A 22,178-nucleotide genomic window follows, 5' to 3' on the forward strand; every position below is an offset into this window, starting at 1 on the left:
ATGTGTTGTAAGCTTGTAATGTTACAGATGCAAGCAAATGTTTCCTCAAACAAATTTTGTAAATTGAATGTGAGTTTCAAATTGAAATGTAAATTGTAATGTGAAATAAAGTAGCTATGGGGAAAAAAGGATGAATCTCAAACTGTGTGTTGTTTAAATGAAGACAAATAAATGTTGAACTTCAGGCGTTTTAGGCGTCAGTGTATCTGAACCTCTGCTGCTTTGTTTTTGACCATTGTTGTCACATCTGTGGATTCCCTAACTTCACAGAGCTGACAGTAATGGTGCAGTGCACCTTTGTAACACTGAGTTGATCACGTATGAACGTATATGTACGCACTTAGTGTGTTCCTGTTTCTGTGGTTTTATTGCACTCATGAACTCTCACAAGCTTCAGTTTCTCATGAGAGGAAACGTCGACCGTTGGTTTAAAGCTGAAGAGTGAGAACAGAGAAGGTAATCTGTGCTGAATATGTAATTATACACTATTATTGTGATATTTTCTGTTAAACAGATTCTACACATGTAGTGTATTTAATTCAGATAGATTCAGTGTTTGAATGTTCGTTTAGTTATAAATGTATTGGGATCATAGCTGCAACTCATAGCTTACATTGATAGCTTACTCGGATTATTGTTTTAATTAATTACAGTAATTAATTGCTTGGTGTATAAGGAAAGATACTTTTAAGTTAATCATCAAGTTATTATTTAAATTATCAAACGATCATTCTCAGTATGCTGTATATCACAAAGACAACAGCAGATTCCGACGTAGGCTATCAGATGCAAAGACTTGCTTGAAAAATTACTCCTGGTTGTATGATTGATTAATTGATGATTAGTCTCAATTGCATTGGGGATAAAATGATCAACTTTATACCATCCTTCATGTGGAAAATGTTAAATTTGTCTTGTGATGCTGAATGGTGGAAGATGAAACGTGTGTATTTTTAGACATTTGTTTTCCTCTCGCCTTCTGGTTTGTAAAGATCATGTTGTATAAAATGTCACTGTTCTATCAACAATGCTTCTCAGAGCTGTCTACTCCTCTGCAGGTCGGAGCCCTCATCACTGCTACAATGGACTCATCCTCCAAAGTTCCAGTACCTTTAAAACTGTGTCTGAACATCCTGCCTATAGTTTACATTGTGATTGGTGAGTGAGTTGTGCACATTCACAAACATTTTTTTTCCCGGACGTATCTGAATTCATGCCAGAAAGTCATGACATTAGTGACCTTGAACACTGACAAATTTCTTATGCGTCCAACAGGGTCAGTGTATCAGAATGAGTGTACGCAGCAGCCCTTCATCCCCGTCTATCTGGTCATGATGGGGGTGCTCTGCGTGCTGCTGACCCTGTCCTCCTGCCTGTCCTGCGACCCAGACGAAGGATGTGGCCGCTGTTTGTACTCAGTGATGTCCTGCTTCATCCTCTGCTTCTTCATAGTTGGTGAGTGATGATTAGCTATAGATGTTGAACACGTTTACAGTGTGGGACTGTACGAGAACAATTTTTAATTTAACTAAGCTGTTAGAACTTTTTCAAAGTTTAAAGTCATCCTCTCCTCTTCTGTGCCTGCTCAGAAACCTCTGTGACATTGTAGAGGTTACATACATCTTTATTTTCATTATTTACAGTCATGTAAAAAATTAGGAGACCTATAAAGCCTGTGTGTGTGAATGTGTGTGTAAGTGGTTAGGGGTTGCCAGTAGGGGATGGCACTGAGGTGAGAGCGCCGTTCGCTAAGCTAAGCTAATGTAGCCGATGTCATATCTGACCCTCTGCGTTGTGTTTCTCACGGCCTGCCCTAGGTGGGGTTTGATCCCACGACCTCCCGCACCGGAGGCGACAATGCTAACCTCTTCGCCAAGAGGTTGACAACCACTTGGCGAGTTGGTTAGCACGTCTTTTATGGGTGGAGTGAGTGCACATCCGCCACACTAAGATACCTTGCTACTGTAGGAATTTTTAGGAGCTCTCTGTGGGTGAACTCTCAGAGTCCTCTCTCTGAGAGTCTACCAGAATTTCCTTTTTTACTACAGGGGGTTTGTGTGTAAGAGTTTGTAAGTGTGAAGCTGAAGCTCTGAAACAGTGATCAGGATCTCACAAAGTTCTTTTTTCCCCTTCTAGGTAGTGTGTCTATCTACGTAATCTATGAGCCCAACTACTACAAAAACATGACGCATGTGGAGCCGTACTGCAACAAGACGCTCTACCTGTTCGCTTTCTGGACCACCACCCCGATTGTGATCCTGTTACTGGTCGGCATCTGCTGCTTCAAATGCTCAGGTTTTATGTAGCACCATATCATGCAGAAGCAGATCATGTGGTAGACTCTTCTACTCCTGCCTGTTTAACAGCCATTGCCTAGAAGACATGCTCCCCTGAACACATCACGTCTGCTGCTGAAGCTGGTAGTTCCTCTGTCACACGTGTCCAGGCTTGTAAACGACCACAGCACAGTTTCACATCAGAGTGAACACTCTTTATTAAACACACAATGTGCAGCACAAGACTAATATGTGTCATTTTACCACCGACCAACAGATCCATGCTTAACTCAAACATGAGACAGATTCTAACACCAGTAGAGTGTATGATAGTAAGTCCTTACGTTACTTGCAGGTGGGAACTTCTCGCAGGATTCTGAAATCTCCGAAAAAAATTACTCTGAAAAACTGAAAAATATTTCTCAGAAAAATTGTTTGTTTAATGGAAAATAAATGATCCAATATTTATTTTATAATTTTCTCCCATGTAGAGCCCATAGACTGTAAGCCCTGTCTTACCTCTTGCATCAAAGTGCTCCAGCTGGAGAATCAACACACTGTAGTGACATGTAGCAGCCACTAGATGTCCTAATCAGTTACTCCCTTTGACAGTGTGTGGATCTGATCTTATGCATTTTAGATGATTAAAAAAATAATCCAGACTCTGTCAGAGAAGGGCTGAGGAATTAAAAAATCTTTGAGTTTAAACCTACTTTGAATTATATTTTGAGAGAAACAAAAAGAGCCAGTCTTCTCCTGTGACCTGCTGGAGTTACATTGTGTGCATTATATTCCTTTAATACAGTCACTTCTATCCACTCGCTTGAATATAGTTTAGCCTGCAGGGACTTATTGGATATCATATAATCCTATATCCAAATTTACTAAAAGCATCCCCTACTACAGTGTGTCAACTTTTCCCATCAACACATAGTTCTGGCCTGGAAAAGAGAGACATCAAGAAAAAAAAAATCAGAATATGTCAAATACCAGGTCATGCTGATCTCTACTGGCCAAATACTGTGGATAAATATTTATGGTACTGTACCAGTGTAATATATTATACATACATGTATTGATTATCTCTACCTCTACCTTTTGGCAAAATAAAGAATCTCATCATTTGCATACATCGTGAGTTTGTGCCCTTTCTACCAGTGTATTCTAACCAGTTACTCCCTTTGACCTCTTTCTTTGAGTTATATTTTAGTTAAGAGCCAGTCTTCTCCTCTGACCTGCTGGCATTACACTGTGTGCATTATATTCATTTATTACACTCACTTCTAGTGGCTTGAATAAAGTTTAGCCTGTTGAGCAGGTACTGTTGTAATAGAGAGGAAATTTGATTCTTGGTATCTTTTGCTTCTGCTCTTAAATATTTAACTATTGCAGTATCTGTATGACTTGGAAGAAGGTAGACAAGGAAGTGGTCACAGTTCCCACGGTAACACTTTACTTGAATTTGCTTTATAAGCGTGTCATAACAGTGTCATAAAGTCATGAATGTGTCACAAACATTATGTCAATGTCATAATTGTTTATGACTGTTGTTTATGATTGTCATTAAGTGTCATATATATACTGTTGTCATTAAAGCTTCAGTTGGTAACAATTGTTCAGTCATATTTGCTGGAACTGTCACTATATTCTGATGGTCAGACATTAAATGAGTAATTTAGGACAAAATCCAACTCCTCTGGCTCCACCTACAGCCTGTAATCGTATTTGCCAAAATCCACCGCGACCGACGATTCTCCACCAGTCAGGTAGAGGGAGCAGGAGGAGCAGCCAATCGCCGCTCCTACACGTCATGCTATGGATACGGTACATCTTCTGTGGGTGCGTTTATGGCTACTTTGTGTGTGTCTGTGTGTGTGTGGGGCGCTTGGCAGAGGTTCATAAAGGGACCTGACGGAGTATTGTCTTGAAATTTCCGACCAAGTCGCGGAGTTTACTTTCACTTTCGTCAACTTACCAACTGGAGCTTTAAGTGTCATATATATATATATTAGGGTTGTGAACGATAAACCGATGCGACCGGATATTCGGTTTAACAAGTGAGAGATTCGGCTGTATCGGTAGCAGCCTCCTGAATCGATACAAATTAGCCATGAATTCCTAGATGAATCGGTTGTAGAGTCATGAACCGGTTATCGCTATAGGCCATACCTGTCAAGTTTTGGATTTGAAAATAAGGGAAATTTTCCGGCACCCGCCGCGAACAGTGCTGCCACCCCAACCAAGCTCCAGTATCCCTTACATTTTAAGACAAGAAAGCTAAAATCACTGGCTTTATGCACAGTTGCACTACTTCCTGATCTTCAGCCAGCCCGTCTGCCATTATTGGACAAACTGATAAATCCAGGTGTGCCTGACCTCAATAGTCACAACAACAATAATGTTTTTTGTTTTTTTTCTAACACATAAATGAGGCATTCTGGTGTACTCTGAGGAGAAACAGAGGGAAAAGACAACATTGCTTCATTTTTTTTTTCTTTTAAAGCAGATTCAGTACTGACTGAGGTTCCTATCATTGTAACTGCAAGAATGAAAGTGTATTAAAGTGAACTCAGAACTGGTTTAGTGTGGAGCTGTGGCTGGTGGGCAAAAACAAAACTATTTTTTTTTTAATCTTTTGGCCTGGACTGGCCTTTCAAGGCGCCCTTTCCTCTGCTTCACCATGAAGCTCTTTCAGGCCACACTGTCTTCTTCCACAACTTCTGCCCTATTCTCATCTGTATTTTGATAGCTGGAGCTACTGTCAGATATCTATATGACAGAAGGCCCACACATGCTTTAGCTTTACACTGCTGAATAATTGGAGCAGATATGTCCAGGGATTTTCAGCCTTCTATGATTATAGAATGACCCTGTCTTTTACAGCAGGTAGGCTACAGACACAGACACACACACCTGTTACTCTGCTGTCCCTCTCTGTTGCTCTCTGGACTGGGCTGCCTAGCTGTTCTTTTGGGTTAAGTGAGCATGGACGACACAACTCGACCGGTGTGGACGCGCTGGTTCGAGAAAATACGAGTCTTTTTTTTTTTTTTTTGCAACAACCGCAGGTCGACCCGTTACAAGCTTGATGGGCAGGACCTCAGTCAGTGCCGCGGTGATGTCGGCTTTGGACTGTGTACTCGCACATACAGTAGTGACGACGAGCACGCTCATCGTCGCTAACCAAGATAGGATTAATAGAGAGTTGGCCACTCCGAGGTAAAAACCAAAACCCAAATGAAATAGCAGCGTCCAGTCTGGGGTGCCGCCGGGACTGGCCCGGGGTATTATTATTTTTTAATAACGCGGGTTAAAATACGGGAGATTTACGGGAAAATACTAATACGGGAGGACGGCGGGAAAGAGGGGTAAAATACGGGACTTTCCCGGCCAAAACGGGATACTTGACAGGTATGCTATGGGCTAGAGTGCTTAGCCGTTAGCGGTGTCTTTAATAGCTCATAAATCAATCAACGGGCCACGTATAAACTTTTTTTTTCCTGCGAATATCTTTGTTACAACACGATTCGCTAACTGGAGTAGTTTAATGTTGTGTCCACTAACAGAGGGGACGGGGGGTTTAACAGATGACGTCCTGATGTTAGCTTTGCTGCTGCCTATTGGGGAGCATACGTCAGTCCGACTGCCCACAAGTCCGACGGCTCATTTCTCCGACTAACCATTCTACAGTGTTGAGGTTAGGTTTAGGGTAAGGTTAAGGGTTAGGGCTACTTAAAGCAGATAACAGCGGCACGGCCGTTTCGGCTAATGCTGTGTTCAAGGCAGGCTTTTGAAACCGTAAGTTACAGCTTCAAGTCACAACTACGACTTGGTAGCGTTCCAGGTAACCCGTAGCTCGTGTTTTTACCGTCCTGTTGTCTGTGAAAGTTCCCTATAACGGCCACTCGTAACTTCCGACCCGTGAACTCGTACCAGATCGAACTGGTATGACTTCACAGGAAGGAAAAACACAAAGTACGAGTTTCCTTGAACGCACCATGAGTTAGCAGCCCCCGCCCTTGTCAGGCATCAATTGGTCCTCGTGCTACGTCACCACATTCACGCGCATCCCTTGGCTGCACACACAGCCCTTCATGCCGTTCTCTCCCCTCATTGGATAACACTTGTATCCCACAAGGAAAATTTTCTCCTCGGGTTACAGCAGAGCAGAGTGACGGAGAGACTCGTGTTTAGGCTGAAATACTTCATGTAAGTGATTGCTGACGGAAAATAGGACTATTTAGGACTTATATTAACAAAAACATTCCACTGATATCTGCTTTAAGTCGGAGAAGTGGGAGGTCGGACTGATGACGCAAAAATAAAGAAATGTATGGTCGGAGTCGGAGAAATGGGTGGTCGGAGAAATGGGTAGTCGGACAGACGTCATGCGCCCGCTGCTATTAGCACACTCCCCATCCAGGAGCTGCTCCTGTCTCTGCTGCCTGCTACAGGTAGACAACCTGGTCCGACCTGCGGGTGTTGAACGCTGGACCCGACGTGGAAGCATAGACTAGGGCCTAGGCTAATGAGCGATAACTCTAAACCCGGCTGAAAAAAAGCAGCCGTCTTCGCTGTAATCGCCGCGACCGGCAACTACGTTTCGACGTATATTTTGATATGAGCGTTAGCTGCTGTTAGCCACCGCCTGTAGCTCAGCTAGTTAGCTTCATCGATAAACAAACGTAATACGTAGCAGTCTTGTTGCTAAGGCAACTCCGCTGCCAGCCCCTGGAAGAACCGGTTCTAAGCTCTGACCCAGCAAGGAGTTGGTGCTGAACCAAGAACTGGTGCTGAGCAGGCACTGGCTCCGAACCAGCACCGGAACCAGCTCGGTGGAAAAGGGCTAATTACAAAAACGTTCTCACAGATATTGGTCCATGTCAAAGAATAAATACATTGACATGTGATTTTGTTGTTATTAGGGCCGCGGGCAATCGCACCGGGCACTGGTCCCAACAGCTATGAAATAGCTGCAGGGACCAGTGCCCGGGCAAAGCCCGGGCACTACTGTTATTGTGTGGATTTTTTCTTCTTATTAGTGTGAATGCTGGAAGCATTCACACTATTGTTATTCGGTTCGGCCATTTTCTGCCTTTCTTCGTCATGTAACTAGTCCTTCATACTTTGTGCTATTTCAACAATTCAAATATCAAAATGTTCAGCCTTTTCGGGACAGGTGTGCTATGTCTTTTCTCTTTTCAACTATTCATACTTTTTGCAATATTCAACTATTTCTGATTTTTTTTCCCCCATAGAGAATGCATTGGAACAGTCTTGAAACTCTTCAAATCTTCTTACTTCTTTCAGCCTTTAAAGCGTCCACATACTTTCAGCTAGAGACTTCATTCAAATCCTGAGCTGTAGACAAACTTCTAATGTATTCATCCTGTATTTACAACTTTTTCATAGCTTGTACCGTTTTTGAGATAAATCCTTTAAAAGCACATGAGGATTTCTGACAAATTTCACACTTTTCAATGAGTGTGTATGGGGTTGGGTCAGAGTGAGTGACATCATCGTTAGAGTGAGAGGGATCGAAAAAACATTCAGGATTTTTTCTGGATAAATTGCCAGCACGGCCACAAATTAAACTCTAGACACATGATTTCCTCACTGGTTTGTAGCCACACTTGTCGTGTCTCATCTGATGTGCTCAAAACAGCAGACACACTTACAGAATTGTCTCTATGAGCCTAATTGTCCAGCTAGACCCGCTCCAGTGGCTCATCCACTTCAATATAAAAGTAGGAGCTGATTTTTTTAGAAAAGCAGAAATGCCCCCCTTTTCTACCTTGCGACCCTGAGAAAAGTTTTTGCCCTACAAACATTTAATGCACATCAATGTGCTCAGGAAGGTCTCCTTGCCCCAGTAGTCACATGGCCACATTCTGATCAGAGGTACGGTTCTCTTTTTCTGGGCTGTTTTTCGGAAGCTGCACTGAGCTCAAATCTCTCTGCTCTGCTCTGCTCTGTGTGCAGTTGGTCCAGCTGTAGGGGCCAGCTCGTTATCAAAGTCTATAAATAGAACAAGTGCAGGTGCAGCCTGGCCGCTCGTTAAGATGTTTTTAAACACAGCCCCACACACACACATGATAAACCAGACTGACAGAGGATGTCCACGCACAAACACAGGTATCACACTCACACACAGACACACACAGACACTCACACACAGTCACACATGCACACATACACAAACAAACAATTCCATTCCATTCTTCATTCTTCCATTCTTAGATAATAATTTAAAATATTTTTTAAATGCAGCCAGGGAGCTCTCTGCTCTGCAGCAGGAGAAGGAGCTCAACTTTGTAACTTGCTGTTAAGTGCTTTTTAATTCATTTTAATTCACCAAAAAATAGTCACAGGTCACAAAAAAGTCCTCTTCTTGCTTGGTGTGGCTAATTTCTGCACTTTCCTTACTTTTTTTTTAAGCATCATTGAAAAATCTCACATTCATCAAAGTCTCAACCTCTTTTGCACAACACCACTGTAGTGTAGGGGTTAGGGTGGCCGTTTGCCAACCCCAAGGTCACTGGTTCGAATCCAAGGGAAGAACTCTTGTTATGTTATGTTGAATTCTGCTCTCCTCCCCCGCCTTCAATTGGTTACAGGTGTTTGTTATCTGCTTGATTACTCATACCAGTTTGCAGCACATCATCACATTACAATGAATGACAACAGTCTTGAAAGCAGTGTGCTCTCTGTAGCCGAGTGGCAGAGTAAAGGCTTTATGATCATAAGGTCATAGGTTCGATTCCTGCCTCAGGCATTTCACATCATTGCTTGAGTTTTGATTCCAATTATTCAGCTGTCATTGGACAGTCTTTGATTCCTCATAGTATAAAGCTCATTGTAACTCAGGTTCTCTGTGGCCGTATGGTTAGTGTGTTAGGTTACCACTCATGGAGTTGTGGGTTCAATTCCTTCCATGGACATGTTTCTTGTATGCCATTCCGCATGTCTTTGTCAATTTATTCTGCTAATTCAGCATGGTTCAGCATTGGGTTTCAGCATTCACACGCATGTTCCGTTAGGAAATGCTGTTTCTAGTTATTATTAGTGTGAATGCTGGAAGCATTCACAGTATTGTTATTCAAATCTTTATTAGTGTGAATGCTGGAAGCATTCACAGTATTGTTATTCAAATCTTTATTCTTATTATTCTGGGTTCTTCTGCCGTTTTTCGCTGTTTAACTAGTCCTTCATACTTTGTGCCATTTTAACAATTCATATATCAAAACGTGCGGCTTTTTCAGGACATTTAGGCTATGATTTTTATCTTTTCAACTATTTATACTTTTTAAAATATTTAACTTTTTCTGCAATTTTTCTCCCATAGGAATACATTGAAACAGTCTTCAAACTCTTCAAATCTTCTGCTTCATTCAGCCTCTAATAGCTTCAGCATACTTTCAGCTACAGACTTCATTCAACTTTTAAACTGTTCACAAACCTTTCAACTATTCAGCTATATCTCAGCTTATTGATATCTTCAACAGTTTCAGATATATGTATAGTTTTAAAATCATTAAAATTTCTGACAAAATTCAGATTTAACATGAAAGTCAATGGGACGGAATGTTCGGACGTTGGCAGTTGGCAGAGTGACAGAGGGTCTAAAAATCCTCTCACATTTTTCTCTCTATCCTGTCAGCACGGCCACAGATTACACTCTACACACATAATTTCGGCCACGTTTGTAGACAAGCTCATCCTTGATCTCTTCATGTGCTCAAAAAACCAGAGAGACGAACACAATTTAAACTGGGAGCCTCCGAGTGCAGCCAGTTCCCTCTCTCCTCTCATTGACTCCCATTCAAAAGTAGGCGCTGATTTTCTAAACGTCTCAAAGTTTCCAACCTGCGACACAATCAACAATTTTTACTCTAGAAACACCAAAGTGACACGGACGCGCTCAGCAAGGTCTTATGGTTCGGAAAATGTAAACCTTTTGCTCGTACTAAGTACAGATTTGTCGTACATTAGATCTGTTTGAGGGTGTCACAGAGCAGTTAAAGCCTATGGTTAAAGCTGCCACCATACCTTAAAGCCACCAGCCAACAGTTACATGGTAACCTCAACATGGTAACCTCACCATGGCAACCTCACCATGGCAACGTCACCATGGCAACGTCACCATGGCAACGCACATATTCTCTCTGTCTGACTGTCGGTCATACACACACACACACACAAATGGACACACACTAACTACCACACACACACACACACACACACACACAAATGGACACACACACACACACAAATGGACACACACTCACCATACACACACATACAAAACACACACACACACACACAAATGGACACACACTCACCATGCATACACATCCAACACACACACACACAAATGGACACACACTAACTACTACACACACACACACACACACAAACACACACACACACCATACGCACACACGCACACACACAAATGGACACACACACACAAATGGACACACACTCACCATACACACACATCCAACACACACACACACACATAAATGGACACACACTAACTACCACACACACACCCAACAAACATACAACCACTTACCAAACACATACACAATTTACACAATTACACACAAACAGACACACATGCACACACAACAAACACACAAACAAATGGACACACACTAACCATACACAAACAGACACACACGTCCAACACACACACATTTCATACAGTTGTCAGGTCAGAACTTTTTGTATATCTTCCTCACACACACACACACACACACACACACACACACACACACACACACACACACACTTTTCCTACAGTTGTCTGACTGTTTTGTATGTACCTCTCTATCTTCCTGTTGTAGTTAATGGACTCGTTGCTGTTAATTTTGTTCTTTAGCTATTTAAACTGAAAATACACATTTCCCCATTTTGGTCATGTTGAACACATTGTTTTACACGTATCCTAAACTACTGAGGCTCTTCTCAACCATTTCACACCATTAAACCCGCTGTTTACATGTTCTACTCCTCAGCTAATGCTCGATCTATATTCTTCAACAATGTTCTTCTGCTGTCAGTTTACAAAGTATTTCAGTAGGCATTAACTTTTTTCCTAATTCAGGAATTTTTCAAACTCTTCTTTGACAATTCAAGTAATTTCCAGCCATTTCATATAAAGTCTCACATCTTCTACTTTTAAATATATTCTCAGCCATTGCTTCGGCTATGTTAGTGCTGGTTCATCAGTTGTCCTTCCTGTCAGGTTAGCTGCAGATTTCAACTATTTAACCATTACATTTAAACATGCAGAATTTCAATGTTTTCTTCTCCCTTTAGCATTTCTACTGCTTTTTACCTTTAAAAAGGCATTCATCTCACACTACAAGTTATATGTTTCAGCTTTTTCCCTCCTAGGGATGAATAAAGTATTCCTCTACTCTCTACTCTACTCTAGCATTAGTCTTTTCAACATTGCTTTAGCAGTTTCGTCAACTAATTTAGCATTGATTCAACAATTTCTTCAACTCATTCAGCATTGCTTCAGCAACAGCGTTCAGCTGCTTTCAGCATTCACACGCATTTTCTGCAGGAAATGCTATCTTTTTCTAGTTATTATTATTATTCTTACTTCTTCTTCCCTTTTTCTGCGTTTAACTCCTTCTTCATACTTTGTGCTATTTCAACAATTCATATATCAAAACGTGCAGCTTTTTCAGGACATTTATGCTATGTCTTTTCTCTTTCATACTATTTATACTTTTTAAAATATTTAACTTTTTGTGCAATTTTTCTCTCATAGGAAATGAATTGAAACAGTCTTCAAACTCTTCAAATCTTCTGCTTCATTCAGCCTCTAATAGCTTCAGCATACTTTCAGCTACAGACTTCATTCAACTTTTAAACTGTTCACAAACCTTTCAACTATTCAGCTATATCTCAGCTTATTGATATCTTCAACAGTTTCAGATATATGTATAGTTTTAAAATCATTAAAATTTCTGACAAAATTCAGATTTAACATGAAAGTCAATGGGACGGAATGTTCGGACGTTGGCAGTTGGTAGAGTGACAGAGGGTCTAAAAATCCTCTCACATTTTTCTCTCTATCCTGTCAGCACGGCCACAGATTACACTCTACACACATAATTTCGGGCATGCTTGTAGACAAGCTCATCCTCGATCTCTTCATGTGCTCAAAAAACCAGAGAGACGAACACAATTTAAACTGGGAGCCTCTGTGTGCAGCCATTTCCCTCTCTCCTCTCATTGACTCCCATTCAAAAGTTGGCGCTGATTTCCTAAACGTCCCAAAGTTTCCAACCTGCGACCCAATCAACAATTTTTACTCTAGAAACACCAAAGTGACATGGACGCGTTCAGCAAGGTCTTATGGTTCGGAAAATGTAAACCTTTTGCTCGTACTAAGTACAGATTTGTCGTACATTAGATCTGTTTGAGGGTGTCACAGAGCAGTTAAAGCCTATGGTTAAAGCTGCCACCATACCTTAAAGCCACCAGCCACCAGTTACATGGTAACCTCAACATGGCAACCTCACCATAGTAACCTCACCATGGCAACGTCACCATGGCAACGCACACACATTCTCTCTGTTTGACTGTCTGTCGGTCATACACACACACACACACACACACACACACACACACACACACAAATGGACACACACTAACTACCACACACACACACACATCCAACACACACACACACAAATGGACACACACACACAAATGGACACACACTCACCATACACACACATCCAACACACACACACACACACACACACACACACACAAATGGACACACACTCACCATGCATACACATCCAACACACACACACACAAATGGACACACACTAACTACTACTACACACACACACACACACACACACACACACACACACACACACACAAATGGACACACACTCACCATACACACACATCCAACACACACACACACAAATGGACACACACATCCAACACACACACACACACACACACACACACAATTGGACACACACTAACTACCACACACACACACACACACACACACACACACACACACACACACACACACACCCAACAAACATACAACCACTTACCAAATACATACACAATTTACACAATTACACACAAACAGACACACATGCACACACAACAAACACACACACAAATGGACACACACTAACCATACACAAACAGACACACATGTCCAACACACACACATTTCATACAGTTGTCAGGTCAGAACTTTTTGTATATCTTCCTCATTCACACACACACACACACACACACACACACACACACACACACACACACACACACACACACACACACACACACACACACTTTTGTATATCTTCCTCACTCTCTCTCACACACACACACACACACACACACACACACACACACACTTTTCCTACAGTTGTCTGACTGTTTTGTGTACCTCTCTATCTTCCTGTTGTAGTTAATGGACTCGTTGCTGTTAATTTTGTTCTTTAGCTATTTAAACTGAAAATACACATTTCCCCATTTTGGTCATGTTGAACACATTGTTTTACACGTATCCTAAACTACTGAGGCTCTTCTCAACCATTTCACACCATTAAACCCGCTGTTTACATGTTCTACTCCTCAGCTAATGCTAATGATCTATATTCTTCAACAATGTTCTTCTGCTGTCAGTTTACAATGTATTTCAGTAGGCATTAACTTTTTTCCTAATTCAGAAATTTTTCAAACTCTTCTTTGACAATTCAAGTAATTTCCAGCCATTTCATACAAAGTCTCACATCTTCTACTTTTAAATATATTCTCAGCCATTGCTTCAGCTATGTTAGTGCTGGTTCATCAGTTGTCCTTCCTGTCAGGTTAGCTGCAGATTTCAACTATTTAACCATTACATTTAAACATGCAGAATTTCAATGTTTTCTTCTCCCTTTAGCATTTCTACTGCTTTTTAGCTTTAAAAAGGCATTCATCTCACACTACAAGTTACATGTTTCAGCTTTTTCCCTCCTAGGGATGAATAAATTATTCATCTACTCTCTACTCTACTCTACTCTACTCTACTCTACTCTACTCTAGCATTAGTCTTTTCAACATTGCTTTAGCAGTTTCGTCAACTAATTTAGCATTGATTCAACAATTTCTTCAGCTAATTCAGCATTGCTTCAGCAACAGCGTTCAGCTGCTTTCAGCATTCACACGCATTTTCTGCAGGAAATGCTATCTTTTTCTAGTTCTTATTATTATTCTGGGTTCTTCTTCCGTTTTTCGCTGTTTAACTAGTCCTTCATACTTTGTGCCATTTTAACAATTCATATATCAAAACGTGCGGCTTTTTCAGGACATTTAGGCTATGATTTTTATCTTTTCAACTATTTATACTTTTTAAAATATTTAACTTTTTCTGCAAATCTTTTTCCCATAGGAATACATTGAAACAGTCTTCAAACTCTTCAAATCTTCTGCTTCATTCAGCCTCTAATAGCTTCAGCATACTTTCAGCTACAGACTTCATTCAACTTTTAAACTGTTCACAAACCTTTCAACTATTCAGCTATATCTCAGCTTATTGATATCTTCAACAGTTTCAGATATATGTATAGTTTTAAAATCATTAAAATTTCTGACAAAATTCAGATTTAACATGAAAGTCAATGGGACGGAATGTTCGGACGTTGGCAGTTGGCAGAGTGACAGAGGGTCTAAAAATCCTCTCACATTTTTCTCTCTATCCTGTCAGCACGGCCACAGATCACACTCTACACACATAATTTCGGCCACGTTTGTAGACAAGCTCATCCTTGATCTCTTCATGTGCTCAAAAAACCAGAGAGACTTACACAATTTAAACTAAGAGCTTCCGAGGGCAGCCAGTTCCCTCTCTCCTCCCATTGACTCCCATTCAAAAGTAGGCGCTGATTTTCTAAACGTCCCAAAGTTTCCAACCTGCGACACAATCAACAATTTTTACTCTAGAAATACCAAAGTGACATGGACGCGTTCAGCAAGGTCTTATGGTTCGGAAAATGTAAACCTTTTGCTCGTACTAAGTACACATTTGTCGTACATTAGATCTGTTTGAGGGTGTCACAGAGCAGTTAAAGCCTATGGTTAAAGCTGCCACCATGCCTTAAAGCCACCAGCCACCAGTTACATGGTAACCTCAACATGGCAACCTCACCATGGTAACCTCACCATGGCAACATCACCATGGCAACGCACACACATTCTCTCTATTTGACTGTCTGTCGGTCACACACACAAATGGACACACACTGACCATACACACATATCCAACACACACACACACACACACATCCAACACACACACACATGGACACACACTGACCATACACACATATCCAACACACACACACACACACACACACACACAAATGGACACACACTGACCATACACACATATCCAACACACACACACACACACACACACACATGGACACACACTGACCATACACACATGGACACACACTGACCATACACACATATCCAACACACACACACACACTGACCATACACACATATCCAACACACACACACACACTGACCATACACACATATCCAACACACACACACACACATGGACACACACAAATGGACACACACTGACCATACACACATATCCAACACACACACACACACAAATGGACACACACTGACCATACACACATATCCAACACACACACACACATGGACACACACTGACCATACACACATATCCAACACACACACACACACACACACACACACACACACACACAGACACAGACACACACACAAATGGACACACACTGACCATACACACATATCCAACACACACACACACACACACACACACTGACCATACACACATATCCAACACACACACACACACACACACACACACACACACAAACACACATGGACACACACTGACCATACACACATATCCAACACACACACACAAATGGACACACACTGACCATACACACACACAAATGGACACACACTGACCATACACACATATCCAACACACACACACAAATGGACACACACTGACCACACACACACACAAATGGACACACACTGACCATACACACATATCCAACACACACACACACACACACTGACCATACAGACATATCCAACACACACACACACACACACACACACAAATGGACACACACTGACCATACACACATATCCAACACACACACACACACACACACACACACACACACACACACACTTTTCCCACAGTTGTCTGACTGTTTTGTATGTACCTCTCTATCTTCCTGTTGTAGTTAATGGACTCGTTGCTGTTAATTTTGTTCTTTAGCTATTTAAACTGAAAATACACATTTCCCCATTTTGGTCATGTTGAACACATTGTTTTACACGTATCCTAAACTACTGAGGCTCTTCTCAACCATTTCACACCATTAAACCCGCTGTTTACATGTTCTACTCCTCAGCTAATGCTCCATCTATATTCTTCAACAATGTTCTTCTGCTGTCAGTTTACAATGTATTTCAGTAGGCATTAACTTTTTTCCTAATTCAGGAATTTTTCAAACTCTTCTTTGACAATTCAAGTAATTTCCAGCCATTTCATACAAAGTCTCACATCTTCTACTTTTAAATATATTCTCAGCCATTGCTTCAGCTATGTTAGTGCTGGTTCATCAGTTGTCCTTCCTGTCAGGTTAGCTGCAGATTTCAACTATTTAACCATTACATTTAAACATGCAGAATTTCAATGTTTTCTTCTCCCTTTAGCATTTCTACTGCTTTTTACCTTTAAAAAGGCATTCATCTCACACTACGAGTTACATGTTTCAGCTTTTGCCCTCCTAGGGATGAATAAAGTATTCCTCTACTCTCTACTCTACTCTACTCTACTCTACTCTACTCTACTCTAGCATTAGTCTTTTCAACATTGCTTTAGCAGTTTCGTCAACTAATTTAGCATTGATTCAACAATTTCTTCAGCTCATTCAGCATTGCTTCAGCAATCTTTTGGCCATTTTCTTCCGCCTTTTTACGGTCTTCTTCTAGTCCTTCATACTTTGTGCTATTTCAACAATTCATATATCAAAACGTGCAGCTTTTTTTGAACTTTATCGGCATTACTTTTCTCTTTTTAACTATTTATACTTTTTCAAATATTTAACTTTTTCACAAAAAATCTCACATTCATCAAAGTCTCAACCTCTCTTCTTCACAACTCCACTGTAGTGTAGGGTTTAGGGTAGATGCTTGCCAACCCTAAGGTCACTGGTTCGAATCCAAGGGAAGAACTCTTGTTATGTTATGTTGAATTCTGCTCTCCTCCACTGCCTTCAATTGGTTACAGGTGTTTGTTATCTCCTTGATTACTCATACCAGTTTGCAGCACATCATCACATTACAATGAATGACAACAGTTTTGAAAGCAGTGTGCTCTCTGTAGCCGAGTGGCAGAGTAAAGGTTTAGTGATCATATGGTCATGGGTTCGATTCCTGCCTCAGTCTTTTCACTTCATTGCTTGACTTTTGATTCCAATTATTCAGCTGTCATTGGACAGTCTTTGATTCCTCATAGTATAAAGCTCATTGTAACTCAGGTTCTCTGTGGCCATATGGTTAATGCTCAGCCTGAAATTCACAGACATTTTCATTCTAAGTCATTCAAGCTTGACTCTCAAGCTTTCTTGATGTTGACAGTGTGCAGATCATTAACAGACAACAGTCTCTGCAACTGTGTGTGCACTGTGGCCTAGAGGCAGAGTGGAAGTCTAATGACCATGAGGATGTGGGTTCGATTCTGACCTTGGTCAAACATTTGTATGGTGATCACAGCTTGCACTATTTGCTAATTCTGCAACAGCGTTCAGTTGCTGTCAGCAGTCACACCATTTCCATTCTTGGAAATGCTTTTTCTAGTTCTCCTTCATCTTCCGGACGATTTTCGATTCGCAACTAGTCACATATTATATATCAAAACGTGCGGTTCGATCGGGATCGGGGTGCTATTACTTTTCTCAACAGTTTACGAATTTTTCGCGACGTATGTCGCGAAAAACTGCGCAAAAATTTTGCATGTAAGTCAATGGGACGGGCGGGAAAAAAAGAGCGAAAAAGACCAATCATTGGAGTTTAACAAACGTCTACTGCTCAGGCATACTTTCACCTAGAGACTCCATTTAAACTTTAAACAGTAGACACAAGTCTTGTGTATTGTCGTATTACTCCACGTTTTGATAGGTCATATCGTTTTTGATCAATCCCTGATCAATGACCATGATCATTTTTGGAGAAATTATGAGTTTATAATGGGTGTGTATTGCATGGAGTGTTAGTGTCAGAGTGCGTGACATCATCGGTTAGAGTGGGAGAGAGTGAAGAAACATTCTGTATTTTTTCTGGATAAACTGTCAGCACGGCCACAATTTACACTCTACAGACATAATTTTTTCAGAATTTGTAAGACAAACTTGTTATCTCTCATGTCATGTGCTCAAAATATCAGAGAGACTTACAGAACTTACAGAATCAGCCTCTGAGTGCGGCCACGTCTGTCTCTGCTCCTCATTGAGTCCAATACAAATATTTTCTGAGAGGAGCAGAACGGCCTGATGTTTTAAAACTGCCAGCGTCGCCAAAATATTTACTGTAGAAACACCAAATCGTACCGAAATTTTCAGTAAGTCCTTAGAGCAACGTTGATCTGTGTTTTGTTCTGATAGGAGTTACCGTTTTGTCATGCTAAGCCTAAATGTGAGACCGGTTTAGAGGCAGAAAATGGCTCTTTTTCTCCACGTTTCTGTCTGTCTCAGCCTGCGGGGGCCCCTATCGCCGTGGTAACCTCTTTGATCCTCAGGCCAGAGCTCGTTAACTTCATAAACAATCCACCTGGCGCTCGTTTAAATGTTTATAAACACAGACACAGCTAAATCAGACTGACACAGGATGCAGCTACTAACTAACTATGTGTCAAGTCAGTCACACACACACACAGACTCTAGAGCCAGCTTCATGTGATTACAGTCACACACACACACACACACACACACCTTCATGTGATTAAAACACAGTTAACGTGCAACAGAATTTAAACTTAAACCATGATTTAATCTGGTTTTAAAGTTAAACCTTGTTGGTGTCACACACACACACACACACACACACACACACACACACACACACACACACACACACACACACACACACACACACACACACACACACACACACACAGTTAACCTAATGTGATTACAGCTCCTCCATATCAGTGCTTATAGAAAGATGATCATGTGTCTGTCTGATCAGCTCTGTCTTGACCTTAAGATCGTGGGTTTGATTCCCATGTTGACAGAGATGGCAAAATCGGCAGTAGCCCCGCGGCCCATTCAAAATTTCCCGAGAGGAAATTTTCTAGTTCTCTTTTTCTTCTTTCTTTTTTTTGCCAGTGCTTTAAAGCAACAATGCTTGGGGATATATTTGAAAAAATATTGTAGTACTACTGTAAGATAGTCAATCCTTTATTTTATAAAATATCTAGCCTACAACAAATATTAACCGTAGAATCGAATCGTCCTACACTGTATCGAATCGGATCGAATCGGTCTGTATTAAAAGGATATCGTTTTTGAATCGAATCGTAATCTGTGTATCTAGATTCATATCGAATCGTTTATCACAGAGAGATGTGCAACCCTAATATATATGTATATATATATATATATATATATATATATATGACACTTAATGATAGCCTATATATATATATATATATATGACACTTAATGACAACAGTCATAAACAATTATGACATTGACATAATGTCATTTTTGTAATGACAACTTGACGGGATATATATATAAATAGTATATATATCCCGTCAAGTTGTCATTACAAAAACCGAATGACACTTAATGACAACAGTCATAAACGATTATAACATTGACATAATGTTTATGACATTCATGACTGTGTTATGACACTATTATGACACGCTTATAAAGCAAATTCAAGTAAAGTGTTACCGTTTCCACAGATCAATGAGCTGATCTAAGTATTTTAAAAGAGGAATTTCACACACAGCAGCCAACAAGGAGACCATTGGTCTGGTGCAGGATACCCTGCAATTTGCGTACAGGCCTGGTAGTGGTGTGGAGGACGCCCCTGTCACACTGTTACATTTTCTGTATTGTCTACCTGAGGGATCAAAAGTTCAGGCAAGGCTGTTGTATATTTCTCTGCTTTCAACTTTTGGTGCAGTTCACCGTTGTCACATGACTTGATCACATCACCAGCACATAAAGTGTGTTCCTGTTTTTCTTTGGTTTTATTTAAGCGCACTCATGATCTCTCACAAGCTTCAGTTTCTCATGAGAGGAAACGTCCACCGTTGGTTTAAAGCTGAAGAGTGAGAACAGAGAAGGTAAAGATCTGGACTGTGCTGAATATTTGATTATACTCTATTATTGTGATATATTCTGTTCACCATTATTTCAATTTCAACAGATTTTACACACGAATCAAATTCTTGCTCGACTTGATTAATTGATGATTAATTTAACTCGTTTTGTGGATAAAATTATCAACTTTATACCATCCTTCATGTGGAAAATGTTGAATTTGTCTTGTGCTCCTGAATGGCAGAAAACAAAATGTGTGGTCTTAAAATTTTTAAGACCTTTCTATTTACTTGTTTTTGATTTCTTGTTTTTTTTTACGTTATTCTCAGATCGGTCTCCTCCTCTGCAGGTTGGATCCCTCATCACTGCTACAATGTCCAGAACCCCTCTTCTTCAACCTATCCACGACCCTCCTCAACGCTCAGTGCTGACAGTGGGTGAGAGCCAATGGTCACACACTTGTGTCTCTATTTGATTCATCTTAGGTTCAGAGGAAAGTCTTAAAGTGTCTGTTCTTTCAAATGACACCTATATTTTCTCTTCGTTCAGTATGTCCTAAGCTGTTTCTGAGCATCCTGCCTTCTGCATACATTGTAATTGGTGAGTGAGTTTAGATTTATTAAAAGGACATTCTGTAGCTTCTCCTGTTGTCTGTTCAGGAAAATAAATGATCATTTAAAAGTATGTGTTTCAGTAATTATTCCCATCAACAAACTGAAGTGTTCAGGTAAGCTTTGAATTTGCCATTCTACATAGAGCTGGTAAGCTCAGTGCTGGCCGCCATTTGTGCCGCCATTTTTTACGCTCAGCGGCAGCATAATCGTAGGTAACCACAGAAACTCACCAGAGACACTGGAACAGTCGGCTCGCGGAGAAACGATCGAGGTGGCGTGATGTGAAAAGCATCACCGCCATGTAGAGTGAGGAAGGATGGAGGTCACACTGATGCTGCATTCAGGTGGAGTCAGGCAGATGGCCATCGGCAAACAAACTGGATGTCATTTTGGTCGACGACAGAAAGCCCAAAGCTGTTTATTGGGCGCTACGAATGTCTATCAAATGCGTCTGTATGAAGCTTAGCCAACCGTATCAATCATACCCGATGACATATGTAGAGCTATAGAAATCTGATAAGGAAAGATATGCTACACGTTGCTCTTTTTTCAAAATAAACTTGCGGTCTAAACTACTTAAAACACTTCCTAACGCTGAACCGAAAGGAAAAGCGTCTGCCGCCATGTTGGATCCACAAGCTATCAACAAAGTTGCTTCGGTGTGTCGTCATCGTCTTGCTGCCCCCTCCCACATTCTGTGATTGGCTCCCTAGTTGAGGGGAAAATTGTGTCCATGGTTTCCAGGCTGATTTGCAGAGCGAATAAAATCATGAGCACAGCAGCATGGGTAATACCCAGGCTACGTGAATGCAGCATCAAGAATACGACGGAGTTGGTTTCGATAGGACTGCACCGCTAGATGGGAGTAATTCCTA

The 22,178-nt window shown here is 40.9% G+C and overlaps 1 protein-coding gene across 1 annotated transcript in view; it reads right to left on the minus strand.

Annotated features, from left to right (window-relative positions):
* Positions 1–22,178, minus strand: part of LOC146968260 (beta-enolase) — a 471,092-nt gene that overhangs the window by 438,866 nt on the left and 10,048 nt on the right. The window lies entirely within an intron of this gene.

Source organism: Trachurus japonicus, chromosome 18, assembly GCF_045865225.1.
Source record: "Trachurus japonicus isolate A0001 chromosome 18, Traja_1.0".
Classification (NCBI taxonomy): domain Eukaryota; kingdom Metazoa; phylum Chordata; class Actinopteri; order Carangiformes; family Carangidae; genus Trachurus; species Trachurus japonicus.